Source organism: Dipodomys merriami, unplaced genomic scaffold (genome assembly GCF_024711535.1).
Source record: "Dipodomys merriami isolate MVZ:Mamm:240054 unplaced genomic scaffold, mDipMer1.0.p SCAF_17, whole genome shotgun sequence".
Lineage (NCBI taxonomy): Eukaryota > Metazoa > Chordata > Mammalia > Rodentia > Heteromyidae > Dipodomys > Dipodomys merriami.
In genome coordinates, this window is record NW_027203048.1 from 22,045,555 (window position 1) to 22,057,735 (window position 12,181).

Sequence of the window (12,181 nt, forward strand, 5' to 3'; positions counted from 1 at the left end):
ACACCACCCCCTCACCACCCTACTCCACCTCTCCTTAACCCAGCATCCCCCAGGGGTAGGTGGCAGAGCTGCGATCCCACATCTGGCAGACACAAACCTTCTACTTTCTGAAACCCCACCCTGCTAGGGGATGGGAAGAGAGAACCAGCCACCATCTGGGAAGAATTAGAGATGTTGAGCAGAGGCCTGATGTGGGAATGAGAAAACCTTCATTAGGGCCTTTTAATCAGTAAAACAGAGACATAACCTTCCTTCTTGCAGACAGTTCTAGACTCCCAAGAGGTACCTGACTATGTGCCCAGCAAATGGTTCGGGAAGTGAACAGACGCATTTTAACATCCCGTCCTGTGCAGTCAGAGATTGCTTTTGGCTGAGGCTGAAGAGGGAGGTGAACTTTTCTGTGCCTTGGATCCCAGTGCCTGGGTCTTGCCTTAACAGAGCCCAGACTTGTCATCTGAGAGCAAGGGGGAGGCTGAGGTCACTGCCCTTCTCCTGTTTCTGCTCAGTGTCGCTCCTCCCTGGGGAGGTGGCAGGGCTGGGGCAGCTTCGCACCCTGCAGGCTGAAGCCGCTTGAGGGAGGTAGGAACGAAAGAAAGAAAGAAAGAAAGAAAGAAAGAAAGAAAGAAAGAAAGAAAGAAAGAAAGAAAGAAAGAAAGAAAGAAAGAAAGAAAGGAAGGAAGGAAGGAAGGAAGGAAGGAAGGAAGGAAGGGAAAGAAAGAAAGGAAGGAACGAAGGAAGGAAAAGAAAGAAAGAAAGAAAGAAAGAAAGAAAGAAAGAAAGAAAGAAAGAAAGAAAGAAAGAAAGAAGAAGGAAGAAAGAAAGAAGGAAGGAAGGAAGGAAGGAAAAGAAAAGGAGGCAGGGGAGGTGGTGGAAGGGTATGTTATGTACTATGTATCACAATGAAACCTCCTCTTACTACAAAATCTATGCTAATTCAAAAATAAAGTAATTTTAAAAAATGAGGAATATAACCTGGCACTGGTGACTCATTCCTGTAATCCTAGCCACTCAGGAGGCTGAGATCTGATTGTAGATGTTCAAAACCAACCCAGGCAGGAAAGTTCATGAGACTTTTGTTTCCAATGAACCACCAAAAAAACCCACAAGCACAACCATGGCTCAAGTAGTAGAGCACTAGCCTTAAAAATAAAAGCCAAGCAAGAGGACCCAGGCCCTGAGTTCAAAATTCAGTACCAACACACAGACACACAGACACAGACACACACAGACACACACACACACACACACACACACACACACACACACACACACACGAAAAAAGATGAGGAAGAAGGAGGAGGAAGAAAAGAAGAAGAAGAGGGGAGGGGAAGAGGAGGGGAGAGGAGAGGAGAGGAGAGGAGAGGAGAGGAGAGGAGAGAGGAAAGGAGGCTGAGCATGTGGTCTATTGGGAAATGAAATGCTGCTACTGACCTTGTACTGTCCACATACACACCGTACACCCTTGCATGTGTGCGTGTGCGCGCGCACACACACGCACACAATACATACACCAGACAGAATGTGCACTCCTCCTGGCCCATGGCTAGAGAGGCCAAGAGTCACCACCCCACACACTTCTGTCCCTCACGTATGGGCACCTCCCTCAGCTGATCTCTAGGGGTTTACTGGGGCCAGCCTTGATCTCTTGTCATTATGTGCCTGAATTTAGGCCCATATTCTCGCCCACAGGGACCCACCCACTTCCTCTTGGGAGTCCAGCCGAGGACAGTGTGGTTTGAAGAACGTTCTAATCCCAGCCCCAAAGCTCCAAGAGAGAAAATGACTAAAAGCCCTGGAATGCAGAGTCACCACTTCCAGCAAAGCATTCTGAGTGAAACGTACAACGCACAGCTGCAGGAGGAGCAGGGAACCCCCAAGGGACAGGGCTGAGAGGGGGGAGCTGTGAGCAGAGCACTCAGGATTTCCGCCCCTGGCCATCCTTCCCCTCCCCTCCCCTTCAGGAATGAGCCCAACACACCAACCATGTGTTTCCAGGCTCTTATTCCAAACAGCCCAAAGCCTGGCTCTTTTCCATACTCACCAGCTCATAGGCTATCCCAGACCCCACCAGCCAGCCACCATGCCCTCCCAAGAGCACATTGTCAACTCAGCCCTTGCCAAGCCTGGCAGTGCCAGCCAGTTCAGGCCAAATGAGATGATATGGCTGCCCATGGCTGCTCCAGGGATGAGGAGCAAGTCTCACAGACAGCAAAAGGTCCGCAGTTAGGGAATTCCTGAAGCTCACTCCGGTGTGAAGGAGGCCACGCCATGTCAAATGCACATGTAGTCACATGCACGTGCCGTGAACTTGTGCATACCAACACCCCAACTGAAGGACTCACAGCACATTTTTCAGTGCCCAGAAGGTTCCCTGGGGCCCCCTTTCAAGACATTATCCATTTCCTTCCAGGTTACCATGCTTATAAATTTCTCTCATTAGCAATTAATTTTGCCTGGTTTTGAACTTTGTTTATATGGAATCACAACAGTCTGTGTACTTGTGATTGGCTGATTTCACTCACGATCAGGCCCATGAAATGCACCCATGTTGCAGACACACCAATAGCCTTCCTGCACGTAGTATGCACCAGGTGCTATAGAGCTAGTGGGATGCTTACTTTTGGCAATATAGACTTGATACAGAGCCCATTTTCTTGAGGTTGGTTGGTTAATCAACAATCATTGCCACAACTCAGGAGCACCAGGCCTCGGAGAAGTCCTGGAAAAGAAAAGGCCTGGAAAGAAAAGAATTAAGTCATTCGTTCATTGAGTTAACCAATCTTGATTGAATATCTGCTGTCTGCCAAGCCCTGTGCTACACACTTATTTTTTGATCATCTACTGTTATGCAACAAACCACCACAAAAATGCAATGACTTACACTGAACCAATAACTATATCAACATGTATTATCTCTCACAATTTTATACGTTGACTGTGCAATTCATCCACTGCCCTCCCTGGGGTCTCTCACGAAGCTACAGCCAGATGGAAGTGGGAATGCAGATCTAGGGAGCTTGACTAGGCTCAAGAGCCCTGAGAGGCTCCTCTGGGATCTGAGAACTGTGGGGATTCCCTCTCCAACACATTCTCAGAGCCGCTCTCTCCCCACATGGCTTTTCCAGGTCTCCCCTCCATGTGAAATCCCCCAGAAGAATAACCATACTTCAGGGCTCCTCAGGGTACAAAAAGCATCTATGCCTTATTAAAAGCTCAGATTTAGCCATGTTCTGTTGGATAAGGCAAGTCACAGGCCTAGTCCAGTTGTGGGGGTGGGGGAGTGGGGGGGGGGGAGGAGGGAGGAATTCTACAAATGAGCAAGTATCAGGAGGTGTGGTTCCCAGCCCAAAAATAATAATTCTTTTTTTCTTTCATTTATTTAACAAATATTCAGCATCATGTATGCAGGTTCCTTCTTAGCCAGAGTACACAAATTAAATGCCACTTCTGTTTGATTCCCAGGATGACAACCACTGAGAGGCTCTGTCAAGGATAAGTAACATTCACCAAGTGGTTACTACATCCAAACACCAGATTTGGTGCATTTAAAGATTTCACAAACTTTGCGAACTCATGACCCCTTGATTTACTTTCTAAGATAGGTCTGATCTTAGTTCTATTATATAGACAAGAACACTTTTGCTTAAAGAGATTGTCTAACTGGGCACTGGTGGCTCACGCCTGTAATCCTAGCTACTCAGGAGGCTGAGATCTGAGGATCATGGTTCAAAGCCCAGCCGGGGCAGGAAAGACTGTGAGACTCTTATCTCCAATAAACCACCAGAAAACCGGAAGTGGCACTGTAGCTCAGGTGGTAGAGCGCTCACCTTGAGCTTAAGAGCTGAGGGACAGCGCCCAGGCCCAGAGTTCAAGCCCCATGACTGACGAGAGAGAGAGAGAGAGAGAGAGAGAGAGAGAGAGAGAGAGAGAGAGAGAGAGAGAGAGAGAGAGAGAGAGAGAGATTGTCTATTGCTTAATAACAAGCCAAAGCTTAGTAGCTTAAAACAACAATAGTCATGTCTTACCATTCATGGTTTCTGTGGTCAGCTGGGAAATCCTGGGTTGCGGGGGGGGGGGCGGGGGGAGGTCTCTTGAGGTTGGAGTAAGACTTTGAATGAAGCTGGGTCACATTAGAGACATCTTCACGCACATGTCTGGCTGAGCATAGAGGACGTAGGCACGGCAGGGTTAGAACAGCTGCGTTTCCTGGGCCTCTGTCTCTGTGCAGTCTCTTCCTACAAAGCTCTTCAACATGACAGCTCCATAGTACCCAGACTCCTAACAGGACAACTCAGGATCCAAAACCATGGGCCTTGAGGGGATGGAGACACAAGACAGAGCCTGTCACCTTTTCTGATCCAGACTTGGACGTCATGGAGTGTCATTTCCTACCACATTCTATATGTTAAAAAAGATTATAAAGGCCTGCCCAGGTACAGGAGATGGTGACATCAATTTCATTTCTTTCAGTGTGTGTGTGTATGTGTGTGTGTGTGTGTGTGTGTGTGTGTGTGTGTGTGTGTGTGTGTGTGTGTGTGCACATTCCTGCCAGTAATACTGGGGCTTCAACTCAAGGCCTTGTGTACTCATTTGTCTTTTTTTGTTCAAAGTTGGCGTTCTACCACTTGAGCCACAGCTCTACTTCTGGCTTTTCTGCTAGTTAGATGTAGATAAGAATTTCACAAACTTTCCTGTCTTGGCCAGCTTCAAACCTCAGATCTCAGCCTCCTGATTGGCTAGGATTACAGGTGTGAGCCACAGGCACTGGGTCCAATCCCATTTCTTGATAGGAAATGTGTTGGTCAATACAAAACATTTTTAAAGCCACCATAGTTTATCCTCTGAACATAAATTATTTCTATTGCTTTTACATGAAAAATATACTCACTTCCTTCTAAGGATCCTCTCCCCCCACCATACATACATACACACACATGCACAACACACACACACACACACACACACACACACACACACACACACACACATCTATCATAGCATCAGGTAAGGCCAGGGATCTAGGATCACATCATCTAAACCATCCAGGTGTGAAGCGTATTCCTCTGATATGATTCTTCAGGCACCTTCACTCTATTCTTCTTTATTTAAAAAACTAAGGGCCAAGTCACCTGCTTTTTATATACCCCCACAATACAAGGGGTCAAAACAACAGAGTCCATCCCTTAAGAGTCAAGAGGAGCACATGGCAGGCACTGAAGCATAGCAATTTTGAAATCCCTCCAGGCACACATTTGTGGATTAGAGCTCACTGCTACTGTCTAGGACTAAGGTCCCATGGCTCTAGTCTTTGTCTCTGGGCTCTGGATTCCCTTTTCTGACTCATCTTCCTTTTCTATAAAATATGGTTGGGGTTTACAACTGAGTGGTTTGTTTTTTGTTTTGTTTCGCTTGTTTCCTTCCCCCAGAGTTTTGGGGGGGTCCTAAGACCTCTTTTCATTTTGTACTAGACCATTCCTTTTAGTCTAAGTTGATGTGCTGCAGACAATCTAATTCTATGTATAGCTTTGTGGGTTTTCTATGGGTCCTATTGGGGTTAACTTCATTAGTCAAAGGCTATACCCACAAATCTCATCAAGATGAGCTGTTCTCTACCCTAAGCTTCTTGAGGAAGCTATTCTGGGACAATTCCCTTCAGATTGTTAGAAGCCCTCCTGCTTAATGAAGGGAAGCTGGGAAGCATGCTCTTGAAATATTTAAAGGGCCTTTGTCTATCTGAAAGATTTTATGAGCCATTAGTTCTTTCTGAGGTTTTGACAAAGGGTCTTATCATTTCACTTCGGGTTTTATCTTTGTCCCGAAGTCTTTTCATACTCTGAGAATATTTTCCCATTTATGGAGGCTAGGCATAAGAAGCAGATTTATTTTCAAACCCAGCAAATCCTTGGCTCTTTTACATTTTTCTGTAACTTTTTCTTGTAAGTTCATTTCCTTTTGAATTCATCTTTTTCTGTCCTTGTTATATGCAACTAAAATAATCCAATTAACACTTCTAGAAGTCTGCTTAAAAATCCCTTTAGTTCAACCTATTAATTCCCTAGGCACATTTTCTATTGTTTACATCACTTCAAGTGACCATGTGGCTAAAACTTTCTTCTACAACCTAAAGTCCCTTTTCTCCTGCTTCTAATACATTTTCCTCACTTTCCTGTAAACTCTTGCCTGCAGCATATCCTTGAAGGTCATCTGGTTTCTAGTGATAATAATAACAGCAACAACAACAATACCTTTAAAACCTTTATCATTGCCAGCAAAGTCTTGACTGGAATAACATTTTTTTTGGTACTACTAGGACTTGAACTCATGGTCTTGGTGCATTTTCTGCTCAAGGCTCGCATTCAACCACTTGTAACAAAGCTCTACTTCTGGCTTTTTGGTGATTAATTGGAGATAGAGTTTCCTGCCCAGGATAGCTTCGAACCATGAGCCCCAGAGCAGCCTCCTGAGTGGCTAGGATTATAGATGTGAACCGCTGATGCCCAGCTTAACACTTCATTTTTGGAACAATACCAGAATGTGAGGAAATCAGCTAGCACATGAGTGGTGGGCAGGCAGGGGAGCCATGAATGGTTACACAGTCTGTGTACTTGCACAAAGGAGCCTGGCCATGAAAAGGGGCAGAGTGAGGCCTGAAACCCAGCTTCACATTCTACTGGCCAAATCGTCCTTCCCGATGAGAGGCTGTGTCTGCCAAAAGGGAAGAACAGCATTTTGTAATTTTCCCAGAAAGGGGGGATCCCTTTTTCTAACATAATAAAGATAGCATATTATTAGCAGCAGTACTAGTGACAGCTAAAAGATAATAGAATGGCAATCTATTCCATAAGACAAAGTCAATAGAAATTGACTCTGACAAATAATAATATTAATAAATTTATTAAATTTCAAGAAAATGTTGAACAATTGAAAGGCCAGAGCCATGGCAGATTCAAGCGTATGGAGCCAATCACTACACCATTCCTACTAAAGCAACCCCACCCAGCAGCAATCAGCTCTGCCTCAGTTCAAAACTGCCAAATCTTGAGAGAAAGAATTAGATTGGTCCCTCATGGTTCTGATGCTCTCTCCATACCAATGAGCTGCATGTAGGGCTGAAAACAGTCTAGACCTTGGATTTAGATGTTGAACCCATCAACCATCGGTGTCAAGGTGGGTCCCAGAAATAAAGGTCCAAGTTGTGTACTGCATAGCTCTCTAAGATGTGCCTACAGCAGTTGCTTACAATTGTCTAGGATTGTTGTCTTTAAGAAGGCCAGTGTGCACAGATCTGATCTTTCCACCATCCTGGGAGGTTAATCTGATCCAACCAAATAGAAACAAAATTCTTATGGGTTTTCTTCCTTCTTATTTCTCCCTCTATACAGCAAGCAGTGATATTTGCCAGTCACCAAAGATCTTGCTTGTCAATGCTTTTAGCATTGCTTTTAGCATTTAGCACCTCTACTGATGCTGAGTTAATTCTAGTCTTTTAGCTTTTAGCATGAATAGAAAGTCAAAGTTGGGTGTTGTTGGCTCACACCTATAATCCTACTTATTCAGGAAGCTTAGATCTGAGGATTGGGGTTCAAAACCAGCACAGGTAGGAAAGTCTGTGAGACTCTTCAATTAACTAGTAAAAAGCTGGAAGTTAAATAGTGGCTCAAGTGGTAAAGTGCCAGCCTTGAGTGAAAAAAGCTAAGGGAAAGTGCCCAGGCTCTGAGTTCAAGTCCCAGGACTGGAATGCTTGTGTGTGTGTGTGTGTGTGTGCACATGTGCACATGTGCACATGTGCGTGCACGCACACACACATACACAAAATAGTCAAATTCTTCATATTCTCCTTTTTGGGACTGTCATTGAAGACTGTCAGAGTATTCAGAGGTTAGTTTATACCACCTTGATTAGCAGCTTCTTAACAGTTTTAAGCTTATGATATATTCAAAATGTATACAAAATGAATGAATAGAACCCATATAGCTGCTCCCTGTATTCTCAATAGATATTCATATTCACTATCTGAGCCACAGCTCCACTTCCGGTTTCAGGTTAACTGGACACAGAGTCTCATGAAATTTCCTACTTAGGCTGGCTTCAAACTTCCTTTTTTGTTGTTGTCATAGGGCTTGAACTCAGGACCGGGGTGCTGTCCCTAAGCTTTTTTGTTCAAGGCTAGCACTCTACCACTTTGATACACAGTGCCACCTCTGGTTTTCTGGTGGCTAATTAGAGATAAGAGTCTGAGGAACTTTCCTGCCAGAGCTGGCTTTGAACTGTGAACATCAGATCTCAGCCTCCTGAGTGGCTAGGATTATAGGTGCCAGCCACCATCACCCAGCTCAAACCTCCATCTTTGGATATCAACCTTCTGAGTTGCCTAGTTTAGGATTACAGGCATATGCCACTGGTGCTCAGTAATCCTAGTCTTCCTGTTACTCTTCCCATTCATCCTGAAAGGCCATTGAAGGGAAAAACTATAGTTTGTTCTCTTGGTTACCCTTGCTCAAGACTGGGCCCAAAGTAAATGGGAGCAGGAAACAGGAAGTTAAATGTTCGTTACTTTAGGCTCTGTTCCCTCTGTTTTAAGGACAAGGTACTTTTCAATAAACATTCAACATGCCAAGTTCTTAGAGGGTCAAAGAGGACTACACCAGCTCTGTGTGTGTGTGTGTGTGTGTGTGTGTGTGTGTGTGTGTGTGTGTGTGTGTGTGTGTGTGTGTGTGTGTGTGTGTGTGCATACACATGCCAGTCCCAGGGGTTGAACTCAAGGCCTGGGTGCTGTCCTATAGCTTTAATATGCTCAAAAACCAGCTCTCTACCACTTGAGCCACAGCTCCACTATTGGCTTTGAGTGGTAAATTGGATATTAGAGTCTCTTGGTCTTTTCTGCCCGGCTGTCTTCGAACAGCAGTCCTATAAATCTTAACTTTCTAAGTAAGGATTACTCATTACTCAGAGCCACCAGAGCCTTGCTATCTGTCCTTTTTATGGGGGAATGTTACATCTAAACATGAAACTAGAGGACAAAGGGGAAGGTACAAAGTCCTGGACAGGATCCTGGGTCCAGAAGAGGAACCTCCAGTTCAGTGTATAGGTATTGAGTACACAGGCATAGGGGTGGGAGGGCACTCAGCAAAGGTGACATCCAAGCTAAACCTGAAAGAGAAGAGTTAAGTTTAGAACTGAGATGAGAGAAGTATTTTAATCTTGAGAGGATGCAAGAAATAATGTATGCAATCTAATTATTATAGTTTCATAGAAAATTAGCAAACTATCAGCATAAAACAAGCATTTGTTATCATTGGAATCCAGGCAAGGTACCAGGAAGGTTTTGTCTCTGTTCTCTGCATTCTGGGATCTTGATTAGAAGCACTGAGGGCTGGGGCTTAGGGTGTCCTGAAGACTCGTTCACCCACAGATCTGATGGCTAGACTGGCTATAAATTGGGGACCTCAGTTCCCCTCCACATAGGTCTTTCCATGCAGGTCATTTGGGTTCCTCCATAGTATGTTGCCAAAGAAGACAGAGGTAGATGGAAGCTATTTCCTTTCTTTAGATTAACATCAAAAACCAGGCACCATTCACAACTATAACCCTAGCTAGTTGGAAGGCTGAGATCTGAGAATCAAGATTCAGAGCCAATTTGAACAGACAAGTCAAGAGACTCTTACATTCAAGTAACCAGCAAAACACTATAAACAGGTGTAAGTCAAGTGGTAAGGAACTAGCCTTGAGCAAAAAAGTCAAATGAGAGCACAATGCCTGAGTTCAAGGCCCAGTACTGGTACCTAGAAAAATAAATTCGTATTTTTTTAAATCATCAGTTCTCAGACAGGCATGGTGAATTCCTGTAATCCCAACACTGAGGAGAGTAAGACATGAGAATCACAAATTTGAGGCCAGTTTGAGCTACATAGAGAATTTAAAGTCAGTCAATGTTACCTAGCAAGACCCTATCTCCATAAAACAACAGGCTTTGCCCAGTTCCAGTGAGAGAAAACACAGAGCCCTTCTCTCAGTGGAAGGAACGACTGTCATATTGCAAGAATAGCAAGCAGGTAGAAAGAGAATATAGGTTGGTATGTCTGTCTTTGGAGAAGACATTGTCATAGTTTGTATGAAGGGAAGGGATAAAAGTGGGTGGACAGGATTCCACTATTGCTGGAGTACAACGTACAAGTTGAGGGCAGTCATGTACAAGGCTACAAAGGTATGTAGGACTAGAGTCTGAAGTCCTATGAACCACAGTTAGGAGATGTTTATAGACACAGGAAGACTTTGTTTCAGAGGTTTGGCTTTTTTGTTCATGCTTGTGTTTGTTTTGAACAGGTTCTTGCTATGTAACCCAGGTTAGCCTCAAACTCATGATTCACCTGTTTCAGCCTCTTCAGTGATGTGATTATAGGCATATACTACTACATCTGCCAACAAAGGACTTTGGAACTACTAGATTCCTGTCACCTCATTCCTCCATCATTTAGCATCCCCTCTGTGTTTGATTAGAAAATCCCAAAGGCCCTCCTCAGCTGGCTGAAGCAGAGAGATTTTTGAGGTTGGCCTGTATCCTTAAAGTCAAAATAAGTAGTCACCTGCTCCTTGCCCCTGTCCCTGTGTGTGTATATACACACACCTGTGACTGGCTAGGCCACACTGCTCAGAGCAGAGTCCATGGCTACTACTACTTGGGTGACAAGACAGGACTCTTCAGAGGTCTGTTCCAATTGAGCCTGGACAGAGGCAGGCCACGATTCTCACACACACAGGCCCACCAAGCAGAGCCTAAAGGAACAGCATGACATCAAAAAGAAAGCACTTATTTAGCGGTCAAGAGTCCTGTGTTTTCCTCCTGCCTCTGCCCAACCAACTGTGGACCTCTGAGAGGCCATTTTCCCTGCTGGACCTTTCTGACAAAGGAAAGAATTGGATGCAAAGTTTTTCTAAGTATAGTCCTCACAGTTCATACATTAAAAGCACTCAGAAACAAAAACAAATAAACCTGCACTAGAACCATTAACTTAAAAAGAATGATGAATGGGGTACCAGTGGCTCACATCTGTAATCCTGGCTACTCTGGAGGCTGAGATCTGAGGATTGTTCTTCAAAGAAAAGTTCATGAGACTCAAATCCATTAAGTAGCAAAAAAGTGGAAGTAGACCTGTGGTCATTTGGTAGAGTGCTAGCCATGAGCAAGAAAAGCTCATAGACAGTGCTCAGTCTCTGAGTTCAAACCCCAGGATAGGCACAAAACAAATTTTAAAAAGACTGATGATATTGAATGCTGACAAGGATGTAGAGCAACTGGAATGTTCATACATTTCTGGTGGGGATGTAAAATTGCATAGCATGTAGATAACTAAGAAAGGAAAAACCAGCATTTTCCCTTAAAACTAATAGCTTCCTATTATAATGACCTAGCAGTTCCACTCCTATATATTTACCCAAAATATATAAACACACATAAACACACAGATTCTCACAAAAGATTTGTACAAAATGATCATAGCAGCTTTATTTTTAATAGCCCCCAATTGGAAACACTCAAGTGTCCATCAACAGAGAAATTATTTAATAAAAAAAAAAGCAAACTGCCAGGTGGCGGTGGCTCACACATATAATTCTAGCTACTTAGGAGACTGAGATCTGGAGAATGATAGTTCCAAGCAAGCCTAGACAGAAAAATCCAGGAGATTCCTTTTGCAAATCAATGAAAAACAGGGCTGGAAATGTTGCTCAAGTGGTAGAATACCAGGCAAGCAAGTGAGCCCAAGTTCAAGTCCCATTACTGCCATGGAGAGAGAAAGAGAAAGAGAAAGAGAGAAAGAGAGAGAGAGAAAGAGAGAGAGAGAGAGAGAGAGAGAGAGAGAGAGAGAGAGAGAGAGAGACTGCAAACTATGAATGCACATATTATGTATAAACTTCAAAAACATTATGCTGAATGAAACAATGCTGTGTATATTGTATGACTCCATTTATCATGAACTCCAAAACCAGATGAAACTTAAGGGATAATGTCAAGTTTTGGGAACAGTCGTGTCTGGGAAGGCTGGGTGGGGCCCAGAGACTGGAAAAAGGGCTCAGAACTTTTTTCAGGGATGTGATTTTTCTATATCTTGATGAAATGAAGGTATATACATTTGTCAAAGTAGACACATAAGACCTGTGCATCTAGACTGCTCAAGATTCATCT

General features: G+C 44.0%; 1 long non-coding RNA gene across 1 annotated transcript in view; it reads right to left on the bottom strand.

Moving 5' to 3' along the window:
- Window positions 1–2,651: 2,651 nt before the first annotated feature.
- The window catches only part of LOC138829026 (uncharacterized), a 34,144-nt gene continuing 24,614 nt past the window's right edge, over window positions 2,652–12,181 (bottom strand). Inside the window, exons 2-3 of the long non-coding RNA XR_011372472.1 lie at window positions 4,026–4,312; window positions 2,652–2,735 (exon numbers count right to left, since the gene is read on the bottom strand). This is a non-coding gene — a long non-coding RNA (uncharacterized lncRNA). The remainder of the gene's footprint in view (window positions 2,736–4,025; window positions 4,313–12,181) is intronic.